A 16684-nucleotide genomic window follows, 5' to 3' on the forward strand; every position below is an offset into this window, starting at 1 on the left:
CACGATTAATGAGCACCTATTCTTTGCCAGTTCCTGCAGGAGATACTGGAGAGATAGCAGTGAATACAAAAGAGATCTTTCCGTATTCCTCCATTCCAAGTTACTCATTCATCCATTCATCAAATTTCTGTCCCTTCTACTTGGTTCTGCTCTTGACATCAAGCCTACTACACAAACCACACAGACATAGGTTCATGCAGTCAACAAGTTTTCACTGAGCCTCTACTATGTGCCAGGCAGGGACTCAATCATTCACTAATTCATTCCACATTCTTGGGAGTCCACACCATGTCAGGTCAGTCTTAGGTGCTGGTCAGACGTGCACCTAAGACTGCTTTTGAACTGTCTTGTAGTCACTGCTGTGTTGGTAACTTTAGGGAATCAGGAGGTCCAAAGGAAAGATACCATTGCAGGTGATGAGACATATAGGCCCCAGGGAGGGTCACCTGAGGAGCTGATGGTGGGAGTGAGGATGGACTGCATCCTCCAGCTGCCCAGAACCCATCCTTAACTGCATCCTTACATGCAACCGCCGCTGCCATCCATGAGAATGCATGGCATGCACCTCTGCCCACCGAGGACAGCACCACTTTCTGTCAGCTCTCTCCTCCTCCTCCTCTTCCTCCTCCTCCTTCTCTCTCTCTGTGTCTCAGCATTTCTGCCTCCAGCCTAATGCACTGCTATTTCTGCTTTGAAAGCACTGTCACAATGCATATCCACCTCATCTCTCTCCTCCAGCATCCTGCAGTCGACAGCTGGCCAAGGGGGTCTGCATATCTAATAATAAAACCTGCCACTGCAGTCACAGCTGCCCCTGCCTCCTCCACACAGAGCGCACAGCAAAGCTCACTGCGGCTTCTTGGCCTGGCCTTGGTGCTCCTGCAGGAGGCCTGGCTCTGTGCAACTTCTCAGGGATTCTGTGGCTTAGTTTTGCCTGACCAAGCTGATTTTCTCCCTCCTCCTTATTCTCCCAAGGTTTTGTTCTTGGCAGAGTTGTTGGAGGTGCTCGGGCTTGCAGTGAACTGAAATGTTATTCATTGCAGAGGGAAAAAACCCAGCAAAGTAAAAACTGCAGCTTCCCATAAAATAAGATTTTAGTCACTGGGGAGAATCTGTGTGAGAGCGGAAGTAAAAACTGAACTCTTATGGCAACGTTCTCACTATTTGCTTAAAGAAGTCCAACTGAGTCCTTGCCTTGTTGAAACTTCTTGGCAACAGAAGTCAAAGAGGGCACTGAACCATGAGGGAGCTTAGCTGGAGGGTCTCCAAGCAACACTCAGTTCATTAATTCACTCATTCACTCACTCATTCATTCATTCATAGAATAAATATTTACTGAGTCTCGTTATTTGCCAGGTACCACACTAGATGCTTGCAATACATTGATAAGCAGAGCAGACAGGCTCCTGCTGTCATGAATCCTACAGCTGTGGGTTAAAGAGAAACAATACAAAATTACCCAGAAACCCATGCAATAGGAGAAAATATTGAAAACTGTATATCTTATAAAGAATTGCTACAACTCAAAAAAAAAACCCAAGTAAACAATTCAATTTAAAAATAGACAAAGAGCTTTAATAAGTATATCTCCAAAGAAGATACACAAATGGCCAACATATGCATAAAAGATGCTCAACATCACTAATCATTAGAGAAATGCTGATCAGAACCCAGTGAGATTCCACTCCCAAAAGGGGGTGACCAGCAAAAAGTAAATGGCATTGGCAAGAATTCAGAGAACTCAGAACCTTTGTGTACTGACGAAGAAATGAAAGAAACCAGCCACCAAAGGATGAATATTGCATGACTGCGTTTACAGAAGATACCGTGAGATCAGATTCACTGAGCCCGACAGTAGAACACAGCAGCCCAGCTCAAGGGGAGTCCGGGAAGGGAAGGGAAGGTGTTAGTGATGGGCACCGAGTGACTAGCTTTGCAAGAGGGAAAGCATTTTGAAGATAGACGGTGGTGATAGTCGCACCACATTGTGAGTGTTCTTAAAACTACTGACCTGTTTGCTTAAAATGGTTCAGATGGTAACTGTCCCATGAATTTTACCACAACTCAAAAGAATCAGGCAATGCCTGATGTTAGCCTTTGACACGGGAGGTAGGGATAGCACAGAGTTTGAACTAACCTACAACCCCAGACCATCTTTCCTTTTCTTTTCTCTTTTCTTGCCTTGCCTTTGCCTTTTCTTTTCTTTCTTTAAATTTTGAGACAGCATCTTAGTAAATCACTAAGTTACCCAGGCTAGTTTCAAATGTGTAGGTCTCCTGCTTCAGCCTCCCAAAGTGCTGGATTCCAAATTTATTTATGAATGGTCAGGGAAGGCTTCCCAGAGAAGTCCACACTTCAGTTTGGAGAAGGAGGAGTCAAGAAGTCAAAGAAGGAGAGAAGAGAGTTTCAGGCAGTTGGAACAGCATGAGAAAGGCTCAGGGTGGAGGCAGGATGTCTGTGAGGAGGCTGAAATACCCGGATGTTACAGTGGGAGGTGAGGCTGGCAGCGGAGAAGACCAGAGTGTTTGTGGATAGTCAAAGAATAAATCTTTAGAAGTTTACACCCAGAGCAAACTGGCTTCATTACTAAGGTCACAGTCCTGCACAATGGTTGGGAGGGGGCAATTTGGAGGTGAATGCCCTTGTCCAGGGAGAAGAGTTGCTGGGCCAGTAAGCAGAGGCAGCCATGCGAGTGTTGAGACAGACAGACAGACAGACAGACAGACAGCAGCTGGCTACCTGTGCTAGGAAGCAGAAGCCAGCTCCTCTGGGGGACACTTGTGCCAAGATAAGATCTGAGGGGATCGGCCTATAAACCAAAAATGAGTCATGGGGTCAGAACTGGAAGCAAGCAAGGAAGGAAACAGTGTTGAGGACAGTGTTGAGGAGAGGGGGTGAAGGATGATACCCCCAGCGCTGGAGGTCAGCTTGGACTTCATGGTATCAAGGCAGACCTGAGACGGGCTGCAGAGGCTCCATACTTTTGCTGTAATCACAGCGCTCAGTGTGCAAGCTGGCAGAGCCCTACAGAGGCACCAATGAACAGGAGACCATTGTTGCAAAATTCTAAAGCCCGGCTCTCCAAGGTGGGTGCTTTGAGATTCCTGCTCTTGTCTCACAATGCTGAGCTCTCCACAGCTAACGCTCAGCTTTGGTTTCCTTTGCTGCTATAGTAACCTACCCAGGTGGGGGCAAGACCCTGCAAGCCTCAAACCTACCTCATTGTCAGGATCTGAAAGGAAGATGGAGCGAATGGCCTTGGGGAAGAAACCTCTATTTAGCTCCGTTAAGAACTTACAGTGCTGTTCTGGGGTGCATGAGGCTTAAGGGAAAAAGAAATACATTGTTGGACTCACTCATTGCCAAGGGCCACATGTATTGATCTATGCAAATCAAAGCCTGCGGAAGCAATGGGGATGGTGGGATACTAAACTTCTTTAAGTTCTTTATGCCTCTTGCTGTAATAACTACTTCTGAGATTCCTTCTTCATGAAATAATTCTAAACAGAAAATAGAAACTTTATGAGTAGAAGCATGTTTGCAGTAGTGTTACTTGTAAGAGGTAAAAAATTGGAAACATCCTAACTGTCCGATATTAGTGCCAATAAATTCTGCACCATTCTACTCCAGGGAATGTTATGTAGCCATTAAAAGTCATGGCTATGAAATATGTACACCAACCCAGACAATCTTTGTAACAGTTGAGTGGGTGTTACTTAATTTCAACTACAGAAAGGCAAAGTCACAAATAAATAGAACATGTAGAATAGGAAGGAAGTGAATCAAAACATTAACCATCCTTGATTTGCTATGATGGGACAGTTGATACTTTTCCTCATTCTACTTTAATTTATTGCAACAACATGTCTAGAAGGTATATCAGATGGTCCGTCCCACGTGGTGGTGCCCATAATCCCAGCACTAGGAAGGCTGAGATGGGAGGCTTTGACTTTTTTCTTCCTGTCAAGATTTCTCACCTTTACAATGGTGCAAAACTGACATGTATTCAGTCATACTTTGAAATTTGAACTTTAGCATTTTCCAAGACTGGTGATGTTCTGTTGAAAGGGGAAAACTACATGAGACAAACTATCTTTTTAAAACTTTGTTCTTTTGGAACTGCCTAGCTCTGTAACTGCTTCACGGCTTTGTAACTACTTTCTCGACTCCTTAACCTCGAGAGCCCAAAGGAACATGCAGGGTGCCTGCCTGCACGGAGCTTCCTGACCTTTAGTCTAGCCTCGCAACTGATGCTCTCACTCTGCGAGCTAATCAGAGCACCCAGGTTGTTCTGTCTTGCCTTTGTACCTCCTGCTTGCACACCATGTAAGAGCCCTACACGGCTAGAGGTTGGGGCCTGATATTCTGGGAATGATCCCAGTAAGTGCTAGTCGATGTGAAATAAATCTGCCTGCAAATTCTAGGCATCATTTCTGTGCTTCTGTTTGCCATAGCCCCGTGTGATACCCTCGTGCCATGCTAGGAAGTGACAGCGAATGCAGAGACGAGGCAGCACCTCGGGCATGAGGGAAAGAGCAGCGCGCTACAGTTCCTGTGCTGCAAAGCTAGGACAGCCCAGAGGTCACTTGCATTTGGTGTTTGTTTGTTTCAGTTTTGTTTTTCTGTCATTTTTGAAACAGGATTTCACTATGCAGTTCAGGCTGTCCTCGAACTTACTGTCCTGCTTCAACCTCTGTGCTGGAATTACAGATGTGTACCATCATGACTGGCCTATGCATTTTCAAAGTATTTTATTTTCAATTTATTTTGGGTATATCTGGATATAAGGCCACCATCATGAGTTGAGGAGCATTTCTATTTGACAATAGAAAAGTTGTTTTTATTAGGGAAAAGGCATTTTCAGTTAGCTTATGACTGGAGAAATGGCCTGAGCTCTAAAACAATCCAAGTCTTTGAATTCACTCTTGTTTTCCAAGGGAGAGAAGAGGGGAAGCAATGTAGGGCCCCACATGCTTGATTCGGGTTAGTTTTCGAGTCCTGACTGGGCTGACTGTATGACCATGTATGCCTGACTCAGCCTCCCCGTGCAAGCTTCCTCCTCCTCTGCAACACGGAAATAGCAGTATCCCTACCCACAGCTTGTTAAGAGTCTTTAAAATGATGTCGGTAACCATTTAATAATGTGCCTGGAGTGTAGACTGTCCTCCATGAACATTTGCTGTTATTATTATTGCCCAGGGATTATCTTAAAAAGACGTTTGTAGAAACTGTTGACAGCCAAAGAATCCAGATTTCATTGATCAGAAAGAAGCAGGCATTTTAGGAGAGTGATGTTGTCACTGCATCCCTACGGAGCTCTGCGGAGGGACTTAATGGCGCGTGCCTAAGGCAGCTGTACAGGCTAAGGGGACTCTCGTTCTCTCTGGAGCTGTGCAAAGCATTTACCAGAGTTTGCATCTCCAAGGCTCCTGCAGGGGCGGGGGTACAGCTCAGTGGCAGAGCAAGTGCCTACCATGTGTGAAGCCCCGGGTTCCATCCCCAGCACCAAAAAAGAAAAGAAAAGAAGAAAAAGATGGCTCATGTCACAGTTGTCCTGCCATGGAGAGAGGACCAAGTGAGTCCACTTTATTGTTCTTCTGGATGACCAATAGTAGCTACTGAAGGGACATTGCCATAAATTCCTCAAACTTTGAGCTAAATTGGGCATAATGGTACACACCTCCAATCCCAGTACTCCAGGAAACTGAGGCAGGAGGATTTAAGTCAGAGGAAACTTAGTGACGTAGCAGGATCCTGTCTCAAAATGAGCAAATAAATAAAGATGTACCTCTTGCTTGCTTACAGTCACCTATTCCATACAACAGCTTTTCTTGGACAGAAAGAAAGTGCTGTCTGGGTGTCCGTCAAGGTCATTGCTCTCTCCAGCGAAGGACATGGTACTGCACAGCCAGGCTCTCTCCTCACCGTGCAGTGGGTGGGCAAACCTCTGCTCCACCCCTCAGGGAAGTCTTAGCTGCTGAGAGTTACTTGGTCCAGGGACATTCCCATCCCGACTGGCAGTAATCACAAAGCCTGAACATTTTGGCCAACTCACACAGCGTGGAGGGGACAGCCTAGCTCCAGGACCTCGTGGAGGGTGGCCGGGATGGCTTGATGCACACAGTAGGGCTCCTTCTCTCCATGAGAGGTCTGACATCTGTCCTGCCTCTCCTCACTGGCGCTCCCCCACAGGACTGTCTTTCCACTCCTTTCCTCCTTTCCAGGGTCTGCCTTTGGAGAACCTGACTGACAGGCATGCTAAATTTTCCCCGAGGGAATAAATGTAGACACGACCCTCTCTGGTAGCTCCCTCTGTCTCCTCTCCGGCTCCACTTTAAGCTGCGCTTCCCCCAGAGGAAATGCTGCATCTTTCTCCTATCTGTCACTTCAGTGCCTCGCACTGTCTCAGGCACACAGCAGGCACCACACGAGTCCTGGAGGAAGCAGGGATGTGTGCCTTCCTCAGGAGGCCAGATGGAGGGAGAGAATGGAAGGTTCCACCCACACCTGCTTCCAGTCTCAGGCCTTAAGCTAAAAGAACCCTCTCAGCAGCTGCTTTGGCAAAGGTGGGCCGGGAATACCATTTCCAGAGTGATCAGATAGAATTGCTGGGGATTTAGCTCAGCTAAAGTGTAAGTGACTGCCTGGCAAGCACGAGGTTGTGAGTTCGATCCATGGTACCCAAAATCAATCAATCAATCAATAAATAGATCCACCTCCATCACATTGTTCTGTCCCAGAACAATGCAGAGGCTGATAACAGTGAAGTCTTCCTTAGAAATGACTTTTCCCACCTGGGGTCAGATTTGAGGCTTGCAGGACACAGAAATGGGTCTCAGCAGGCTTGGGGTTGTGAGGAAGAGGCACCAATTGATTCTGGCAATCAACAGAATTCTCCAAAGGCACAGCCTGGGCTGGGCAGGACCAGTAACAACCAAGTGATTGAAGGTATCAGAGCTTCAGGGATGACCATGGGCTATGTTATGGCTTGTGTCTAGATGTCCCCCGAAACCTGATGCAGTCACAGGTAGGGCTTTTTCAGAAGTGGCTGCAGTGGGAGCGTGTGATGCTGGCATAGATTCACGGTGCAATGCTAGGAGCAAGGGCACTGGGATTAAAGGTGTGAGTGCTTCCTGTCCTAAGCACCCTGGATAGGATAAGGGATAGAAAAAAGCTGTGGCCAACCCTTGTTGCTTTGCTGCCTTCTTCCCACCATGAACTGTTTCTCCACTAAGATGCCTGTCTGCCTTGGAGCCAGCCGACTGCGGACTAAAACCTCTACATACCGTGAGCTTAATAAGCCAGTTCTCCTTTAACTTTGGGCATTGGGCACTTTGTTGCAGTAGGGAGAAAAGTAACTAAAATAAGCCATTTCCTAGTTAAGTGATCTCAGGCAAATGACATCGCCATTCCCAGTCTCAGTTTCCTCCCCTGGAAAGTGGGGTCATTGTAGCCCCCACCCCAAGCAGAAAAGAGCAATCACTCGCAGGGTTGTCAGGAGAAACGTGGATGATTTTCTTCCAATGACTGTAGCCGCAGAGTGGGCTCTCCACCCACAGGACCTGGCTGAAGGCTTAGCCCAGTTAAGAATCAAGCTAATTCTTGAATCTCATAGATGGGGTCTGAATTTCAACTGGGCCCTTGACCCAGAGTTGACCCTCTCTGAGCCTCAGTTATCTCACATGTAAAATGGGGCTACTAAAGTCTCCTTATAGAAATTATTAAGAGAATTGACTTAGTGTACTATCTTACCGTGACCCCGAGCTTACTACTGTAATCACCCTGATTATGGGTGCAGTTCTATCCCCAGGCAATTATTTGGGTAGGCTGTACCATGTCCTCATTGCTGGCAGGCCCAGATTTGTCTTACCAACCTGCATTATTTTTTAAAATACTATACTTCATATTCTCTAAGTGATTACATAAGTAACACATGCTCATTGTAATAAATTTGGAAATCACAGAAAAATCTCAAAGAAGGAAATAACATCACCCAAGGATAAACACTGGTCACATTTTGGCTTATTTTCTTGCTGTCTGTATTCTACGCTGTATCTACACATGAGAATGTACATAAATATTGGTGCTTTCTTCTCCGTATGGGTCATACGGTATCATATGGTACAAATCAGATTGTAACCCGCCTTTTGCCCTTGATATGTCTTGGGCATTTTCCTGCATAAAAAAACATCCTTCCACAACATGATTCAAATCATTTCCTGGCAGTCTGTTTTCCGGATGTGTTCTAGTTTCTGAACATAACCCACTTACTTAACCATTTTCCCTAGTAACGTTTCCCCTGTCCTTAAATTTCATTATCACAAACAAAGCAACAGTGGGCATCTTTGTGCCTAAATCTTTGTAAGCCATTTAGATTCTTTCTTAAGGCTAAATTCTTCAAGGGGGCATTGTCGCATGAAAGAATATGTGTGTTTTTGCAGTAGGATTCACATTCACATATCCAGAGGTTCTGTGGTTTAATACAATTTGTTTACACAATAAAAATCAATGTGACTTCCAACCCCACCCCCACTTCCACCCCAGCCCTGCAGGAAGTTTACCAATCTGTATGGCTTCCAGTTAGTGTATGAATGTGCTTTTTTCCTCACATCATGTCGAGATGGGCTCCCGCTTTTGTTTTAAAGTTTTGTCTAGCGGGTGTTTCTTTGGTTTGTTTTTGTAGTGCTGGGAATCAAATCCAGTGTGCTGTGCTGCTGGGCAGGTGCTGTGGCCCTGAGCGATATACCCACAGTCCACATGAGTGTCTTTAAAACACAGAAATTGAAGTGAACTTAAGTTTCCACATTCATACTAGAGTCTGCCACAAGCTTGCCTGGTGACCTTGGGCAAGTCACTTTCCCTCTTTGGCCTGTATCTTTGCCCATCGTATGAAGGGTACGCTTAATTGGGATCATTTTGTTCCCAGGTGACAGAAGTCAAACTGTATTGGCTTAAGGCAATATTTAATAATTGTTTCATATAAAGTCTGGAGAGTAGAAATTCAGGCACAGCTGCATTCAGGATTGGTATGACAGCAGCAAGTCATTTCTTCTGTCTTCCAGGGTTCTGTTTTGGTTGACTCTGGGGCAGGCACTTTTTAGTTAATCAGTACGGGAATTTGAAAGCTCACGTACTCAATTTAGCCTCAACTCTCTCGGGCTAGAGTCCCAAGGTTCATTCTGATTGGACCAGCTCAAGTTATGTGCCCATTATAAACCAATCACTGTGGAAAAGAGGGCTGGACTATCCTAATGAGAAGACCTTTACCTTGGGATTTCCCTGCACTTAGGAAGTTCCCTGCACTCCATAGTGAAAATCAGTGTGGTGTGGCCAGAAGCAGATGGAACTGGAAAGAAACAGGCATTCAAGTCAGCAGGCACAGTCTTTGAGGACTCTTTCTCTAATGCTGGCTTCCAGGAGCCTAGAAAAGTGATTCTACAGGTTTCCTGAAGAGCTTTGGGTGCCTGTTGTCTCCGTTGGCCAGGGCCTCCTGCCACTAAACTCATGGAAGCTTCCTTTGGGTTACTGTTGCTTCTGGGGTACAGGAAAGGATGGGAGGGTAATTACCATATAGATTTATAGACCTCTGCACAACATGGCCTTTTCCCTGCCAGAGCACAAAGCCAGCCTCATGAATATTAACCAGAAGGAAGCGGCAATCAACTCAAGTGGGAGAGGAAATGGCAAATTGCTTTTTCCTCTCTCTATGACAGGAAAGCAGCATCATTTGTTGCATGACCAGACACTGCTGGTCAATCCCAGGATTCAAGTTTCAATGATAATGATGATGATGATGATAAGTAATATGTAAGGGTAATAATTACCATTTACACAGCATCTGCTATACCCAGCACATGAGCACGTCTCTTCACACATGTGAATTTTATTTCCATTTTACAGATGGGAACACAGAGGCTCTAGAAGATGAAGTCATTGGCCCAGGAAACCACTGCCAACAGAAAATGGAGTCAGGATATTAACCAGCCCCAGTGCCTGACCTGCTCCTGTTCTACAGGCTGCCTGAGATAGATCCAGGACTTGTCACTTGAGTTTTTGGGACACTATACATCACATTTCTATTTTATCTCTAGGACATCAGGGCAAGTCCCTGACTGCTTTTGTGAAAGCTGCCTCACAGAGCTTGAAGTCAGAGGGCTCTGGAAAATTCTGCTAAGCTCCTGCCTTGGGTTTATACTCTTTGTCCCTATTTTGTGTTCATAATAACTTTGCCATTTGACCGGTATCAGGCCCACTTCACAGATGAGACCAGAGCAGTGACTGAAGATGGACCTCAACTTTCATTCATCCATTCAAAGACTGTTCAACTAACTATGTAAGCAAATACTCAAATCTTGTTTCTCTCCCCCTGACTCAACTTGTAATGGTCACACTCTCTCTCACATTCGCCATGCAACACAGTGACCACCAGGGCCCCTGCCCACCAGCTGCGGGAGGACATCACTCTTGTCCACCTGAGCGCTGGGCCCCCAGCCAAGTCACACACTAGGCCAGCTCAGTGGCATTTGCTCCCAAACCTGTTTATGCTGGTTGTGTTTATTACCATACTTACACAATTTAATTAAGCAAGCCAATTAAATTAAATTTAGTGTGAAAAGAAAGAGAAATGTTTCTACGAGTGGGAACCTGAAAGATTCAACAGCAGAGTTCTAGGGGGTGGAAATAACACCTCTATCAAATTAGGTGTGGGGGTGACTGTGGGGTGACCACAGGGTGACTGCGAGAAGATCAAGTGAGATTCCCATGGCAAAAACTTGCTCCCCGGAAAAGAAAATCCCTTTTTGTCTTACTAGGAGTGAATCAGTGCACAGGATTTTAAGTTTTAAAAGGGGTTGAGAAATTTCTTGTTTTCAACTCAGTTTTACCCGTTTTCTTCCTGGTGAGCTGACCCATAACTGGGCCAGACGATCCCCAAGCTGGCTGTCCTGTGTCACATTAAGGGGTGCTTTGCATGACCAAGGCAAGCAGCTGCCAAGGCCAGGGCTCGGGCTAGAGTGGCGACTCCTGCCTGTGGACAGTGAGTGACCCCGTACTTGTCTCTCCCTGGTGGCACACACACTCCTTCTCTGAGAAGGAGACCAGTACCAGCCCTTGCCAACATGCCTGAGTCAGGCAGGTGTCATGAACACTTCCCGTCCCCCTGCTTCACAGCCAAAGTGCTGTGTGACCCCCGCCCTTTGACATCTCCCACCCGCACTCTGTCTTTCCCTTGTCCCTCTCTCCCTCTTCTTGCTACTTCTCTCTTCCCTTCTTCCTTGTCCTTTTCCTTAGCTCTAGCCCTTTATCCTTTCTTCTCTCTACCCCTCCTCTTGCCCATGAGAGTTAAGTGAGTGTCTACTATGTGCCAGCAACTTGGCTGACTCTGGGGCATGATGCGGTTCCTCCTCTCAAAGAACCTATAGTCTGATTTTTAAAAAAAGAAAGAAAAAGACAATAAAATAAATCAGTCATTTAGAAAATTCACTGATAATCGCATGTGGCTTTAAGTGCCACGAAAGCCCCCCAGACATCGTGAGAGATAACCGTGGCCAGGGCTGCCTTGAGGGAACTTAAGGAAACCTCCATGAGGAGGTGGTGTTGCAGCTGAAACTCAACAATGATGACAGGAGCCCCAGACAACAGAGGCATGGAATCCGGGGAAGAGAGTGAGGAAAGCCGCTGAGGGTAAGGACAACGGGGCAGGTGGGGTGACCTGGGAGACGACCAGGGCTGGGGTTGAGATGAGCGCTTGGGTTGTGCTGGAAAGGCCCCGGAAGCTTTGGGAGGAGCGTTCAAGCAGGGAGCCAGTGCGTGCATGTACGTGCTCTCTCTTCTTTTCAAGTTAAACTCCGTATTTGGACATAATAATGTTTCATATGAGTTGTAAGAAAATGCAGGGATCCCACACGCACTGTGCTCAGCTTGTCCCACCGGTGCCACCGTCGTGGAGAACCTCTGGGCAGCAGGGCAGTGTCACAGTGTGCGCACTGACTCAGTACAGTCAGGATGCAGGACATCTCCGCGGCCACCAGGCCCCCTCCTATAGACAGTCAGAGCTGACGCCCCTGTTCCTGCTCAAGCCCCGGCAGCCACTCAGCTTATCTCCACTTCAACAACTTTGTCATCCCGAGGATGCTGTGTAAATGGAACGCTGTGACCAGTATCTTTGGCAGTCGGCTTTCTTTCCCTGAGCAGAATTCCCTGTAGATCCATGCAAACAATTGTAGGTATCAAAATTTTATCCCTTTTGATTGCTGAGTAGTATGCCACCATATGGCTGCACTGCAGGCACCTGGTTTGCTTCCAGTTTCCAGATATTACAAATAAAGCTGCCATCAACTTTTTGCATGACTATAAAATGTTTATTTTCCTGGGACAAATGCCCACGTAGTCAACTGCTACATCTTACTGTCTTTGCATATTTGGTTTTTGTAAAGACCTGCAAAGCTTTTCCTGTACGGCCGTGCATCCTACATTCCCATCTGGAATGGACGAGTGATCCAGTCTCTCTCATCTGCTGTCTCAGCCATCGTGAGGGGTGGCTCGGGATGGCGTACTGCAGTTGCCATTTGCTTTTCCCGGGTGCTACATTACGGCGGGCATCTTTGCATGTGCTTATGTGCCATTCACGTGCCCTCTTTGGTAAACAGAGGTCTTGCACTGGTGTGTCACTCTGTGCTTGCTAACAGACCATGAATGCCCCAAGTGCAGGCTCTGGTTGTTCCATGAATGAAACAGATTCAGGACTAGGGGGCATCATCAAAACTTGGACTCTGCTCGCCCTGGCCAGTGTCCCTTTCTCATGGCTCAGTCTCTGCCACCAACGGCACAAATTTCACCCCTGCACATGGCCATGTGACAGATGGTGTCAGTAAATTTCATTGCGAAAGGATTTGATGCCCAGAGACTTGCACTTGCTGTATAATTAGGTCTAGCAAAGCTTATGAATGTAGTCCCAGATTATAATCACTGTTTAATTATATTTACCGTTGTCGGCAGAGAGGTGAGGTGCGTTATTAGCTCTGGGAGGCAACGAGTCAAATCTTCATCCATCCGAGGAGGCAGGGGCCCCGAGGAGGACGAAGAGGCAGAAAACACCCCTCGGGATAAAGCCAAAGAAATTAAGGCAGATCTGCAGACGTAGTGCTCTGGGCTCCTGACTGAGTCTGGGATTCCGAGGTCAGCACCCTGGGAGTCCTGGTTTTCATTCTCAGAACACCAGGGCGGAGGGAGACTAATAACAGAGCCTGGTTCTTCAGTGCTGAATATGTGCGGGGTACTACCCTAAGCTCTTTCTGAAAGGATCTCAGTTAACCCGCAACAGAAACACCCTTAGCTACTGGTATTATCATTCCCCTTTTATAGAGGATACTGAGGCACAGAGTGGCGCACAGTGGCCTCCCCAAAGTCACCCAGCCAGGAAGAGGCAGGTGTAGAATTCAAATTCAATTTCTGCTCTACCAGATGTCAAAGCCCTTGTAGGGAGCTGCAGTGCCATAGAAGGGTTCCACCCTACTTTCTTACAGAATTCAGTCTTCCCAATCCCAGCCTCTCTGCTCACACTCTGGTCACAGAGTCTCACTCTGAACAGGTCCTTTAGCTCTAAGCCCTCCCTAGGGCAGGAAACAAAGTTTCTGTAATCTCTCCGGGCAGTGATATCCAGAATCTCTTAGCAGAAAGTTCTCAGCCCACAGGATGGTGAGCTGCTATGATGCTGACCCCGACAGGCAGCAATTTATTGAGCACTGACCGTGTGCTGGGCACTGTGCTGCATTCTTTATATGAGCCACCTGGTGGTTTTCAGAATGTGGTCCCTGGGCCCACAGCATTGTTGCCTGAAAACTATTACAAGTGCGCATCCTTGGGCCCCAATTGGCACCAGGTCTCCTGACTCAGAGAGGAGGCTGATGCTTGCTCAGTTGGGGAGCCACTCCGTTAGCTTTGAGCCTTACAACTCTCCACGAACTAGGCATGGTCTCCCCGTTTTATAAACAGGAAGCCAAGGCTGGGAGAGATGAGGCCCTGTGCCCAAAGTGACACAGCTGGTGGGGTGCAGGTGGGGGACAGGGTCTCTCTTTCCCTCCGGTCCACACCTCCACCTGTAGACTCCACTCACCGTGCTGGAACCTAAGAGCATGTCTGTGTCCTGACTCCCCGCCCACCCTTAGGGCACCTCATTCAGACTCTCTCAATCAAACTGGAATTGCTGTCCAGGATTCTTTGTTATGCTTTTCTTTCTTTTCTTTTCTTTCTTTCTTTCTTTCTTTCTTTCTTTCTTTCTTTCTTTCTTTTCTTTCTTTCTTTCTTTCTTTCTTTCTTTCTTTCCTTCTTACTTTCTTTCTGTGTGTGTTGGGGGTGGAACCCAGGGTCTCCCACATGCTAGCCAAGTGTTCTGCCACTAAAGTACGTCATCTGCTCTTTTTATTTTCTTTAAGACAGGATTTCACTACATTGCTAACTTGTCCCAGCTGACCTTGAACTTGTGATTCTCCTGCCTCAGCCTCCTGAGTCTCTACAACTACAGGCCTCTCTAGGACACCTGGCCTGTGGGAAGCTTAAGTCTCCTTGGCTTCAGTTTATTACATGTCACTAGCTCCTGGTTCTCCATTCAGTAAGGACCAGGTTTGCTGTGCCCTTCAGTCGTCAGAGCTAATGAGCTGCCCCACTCAGACCACTGCTCTGCCTCTGCTCCTACCATGACCTGCAGGTCACAGCTACTGCCTCACTTGAGGCTGGTAAGGTGGGCACTCAGAACTGCAAGCCACGACCCCGAGGAGTGCCCCTCTGCTCCAAACATGAGGAGGGGCTACACCAACTACTTCCTTCCTCTCCTGCTATCTGTAGCTCATGCAAATCCACCAGCAAGCCTGCGCATCCTGGGTCTAAACACCACCTTGGTGTGGTCACTTAGCGGGTGGCGATGTGCAAGTGAGGTCCACCCCGTCTTGGTCTTGGTTTCCCCAGATGTAAAATAGAGCAGAGAGATGTAAGTGTGTCTCTTTGGTCTCTCTAACAGGAAGACTAGTTCATTCTTCTCCATTTGTGGAATTCCTTCCTGACTTCCATGGCTGTCTTGGGCTCCTTTTAATTCAGAAAGCCTGCTCCTCCTCCTTTGCCCCTTAGCTCCCTGGTGTGTTGGCTGTTCCTTGCAGCATCTCAGGATTCACTGTCATATTAAGCCACCACACCATTGGTTCTGCACAGGATTGCTTCTACAATAGGTCACTGGTTTCTTACGGGCATCGTCTAGGCATCTCAACCCTTCCACCCACCTGTTCATCTCTCCATCCTTCCATTCTTCTCTATCCACTCATCCATCCATCACCCATTTGTCCCTCTTTCTACTTCTACTTATCTATCCAGCTACCTAGCTCTGCATTTGTCCATCCATCCATCCATCCATCCATTTCTTCATTTACCTGCATATCCATCTTCACCACGTTATTCACATGTTCATTCATTAATTCACCAGTTTGTTCATTCACTTTCTGAATCAGAAGAGTTCATTGGCCTTTTCAAAAATAATGGTTAATTTTCTTTCAAAGCTTTGGAATGCATACATTTCAACACCATCCTACGTGTTGCTGCAAATGCACTTTATTTTTACATTAAAGACTAATATTTGAGTCAGTAGATTTTGAGTAAAGTAGATTATCTTCCATAATGTGGGTGGACCTCATCTAATTAGTGGATGGCCTTAATGGGTTTACAAAAGGTCTGAGGTCCCCAAGAGAGAATTTTGCCTCCAAACTGTCTTCAGACTTCAGCTGCAACATTAATAGTCTTCTCTGGGTTTCCAGCCTGGGGCGTATTCTGCAGATTGTGAATTTGCCAGCCCCTTTCCTTCTCTGGTAAGTCAGTTCCTTAAAATCAATCTCTATCACCCCTCCGCACTCCCCTGCCCAGAGTAATCTTCTCTTATCTGTGGTTTCACCTTCCGCTAATTGAGGTCAATTGTGGTTAGATACTATTAAATGGAAGATTCCAGAAATAAACAGTACATAAGTTGCCCTGCAAGCCACTATGGGAAGCATGAGGAAACTGCATTCTGTGCTGGCCAGGAGGCGGCTCATCCTCTGATCCCACACATCTGTGCCACAGAGCCTCACAGCTGCTAGCCACTCAGCAGCCCTTGTGGTTATGACACCAACTGCTGCTGCACTGCATGAGAGAGAGAGAAGGAGAGACAGAAAGAGAGAGAGAGAGAGAGAGAGAGAGAGAGAGAGGCCACATTCACTTAACATTTATTGCCATGAGTTGTTATATTTGTTCTATTTTATCATCAGTTATTTTCATTAATCTCTTCCTGTGTCTAATTTAGAAATCAAATTTTACCATAGGAGTGTATGTGTGGGAATAAACATAGCATACACAAACAATTTAGTGCTATCTGTGGTTTCAGGCATCCCCTGAGTGTCTTGGATGCATCCCTGTGGATGGGAGGCTTCTGGAGTGTATCTGCAGGATATCTGTGGGTGTGGATTGCACATGTAGATACAGGCAGCTGAGTATCCTCTTGGTGATGCTGCCTCAAGAATCCTGAGTAAACTCTAACACCAGCAGACCAGAAGTCATCCCTGTCTTCATGAGACCATCATAATTTATTGGAGAAAACAGGAGAATAAGCCCAAAATTGTAGCATATATGTTAAAGATTGCAAGAGAAGGCAATTCAAGTTTCTATGTGT

Source organism: Cavia porcellus, unplaced genomic scaffold (genome assembly GCF_034190915.1).
Source record: "Cavia porcellus strain 051 isolate PalLab524CR breed Dunkin Hartley unplaced genomic scaffold, mCavPor4.1 scaffold_16, whole genome shotgun sequence".
Lineage (NCBI taxonomy): Eukaryota > Metazoa > Chordata > Mammalia > Rodentia > Caviidae > Cavia > Cavia porcellus.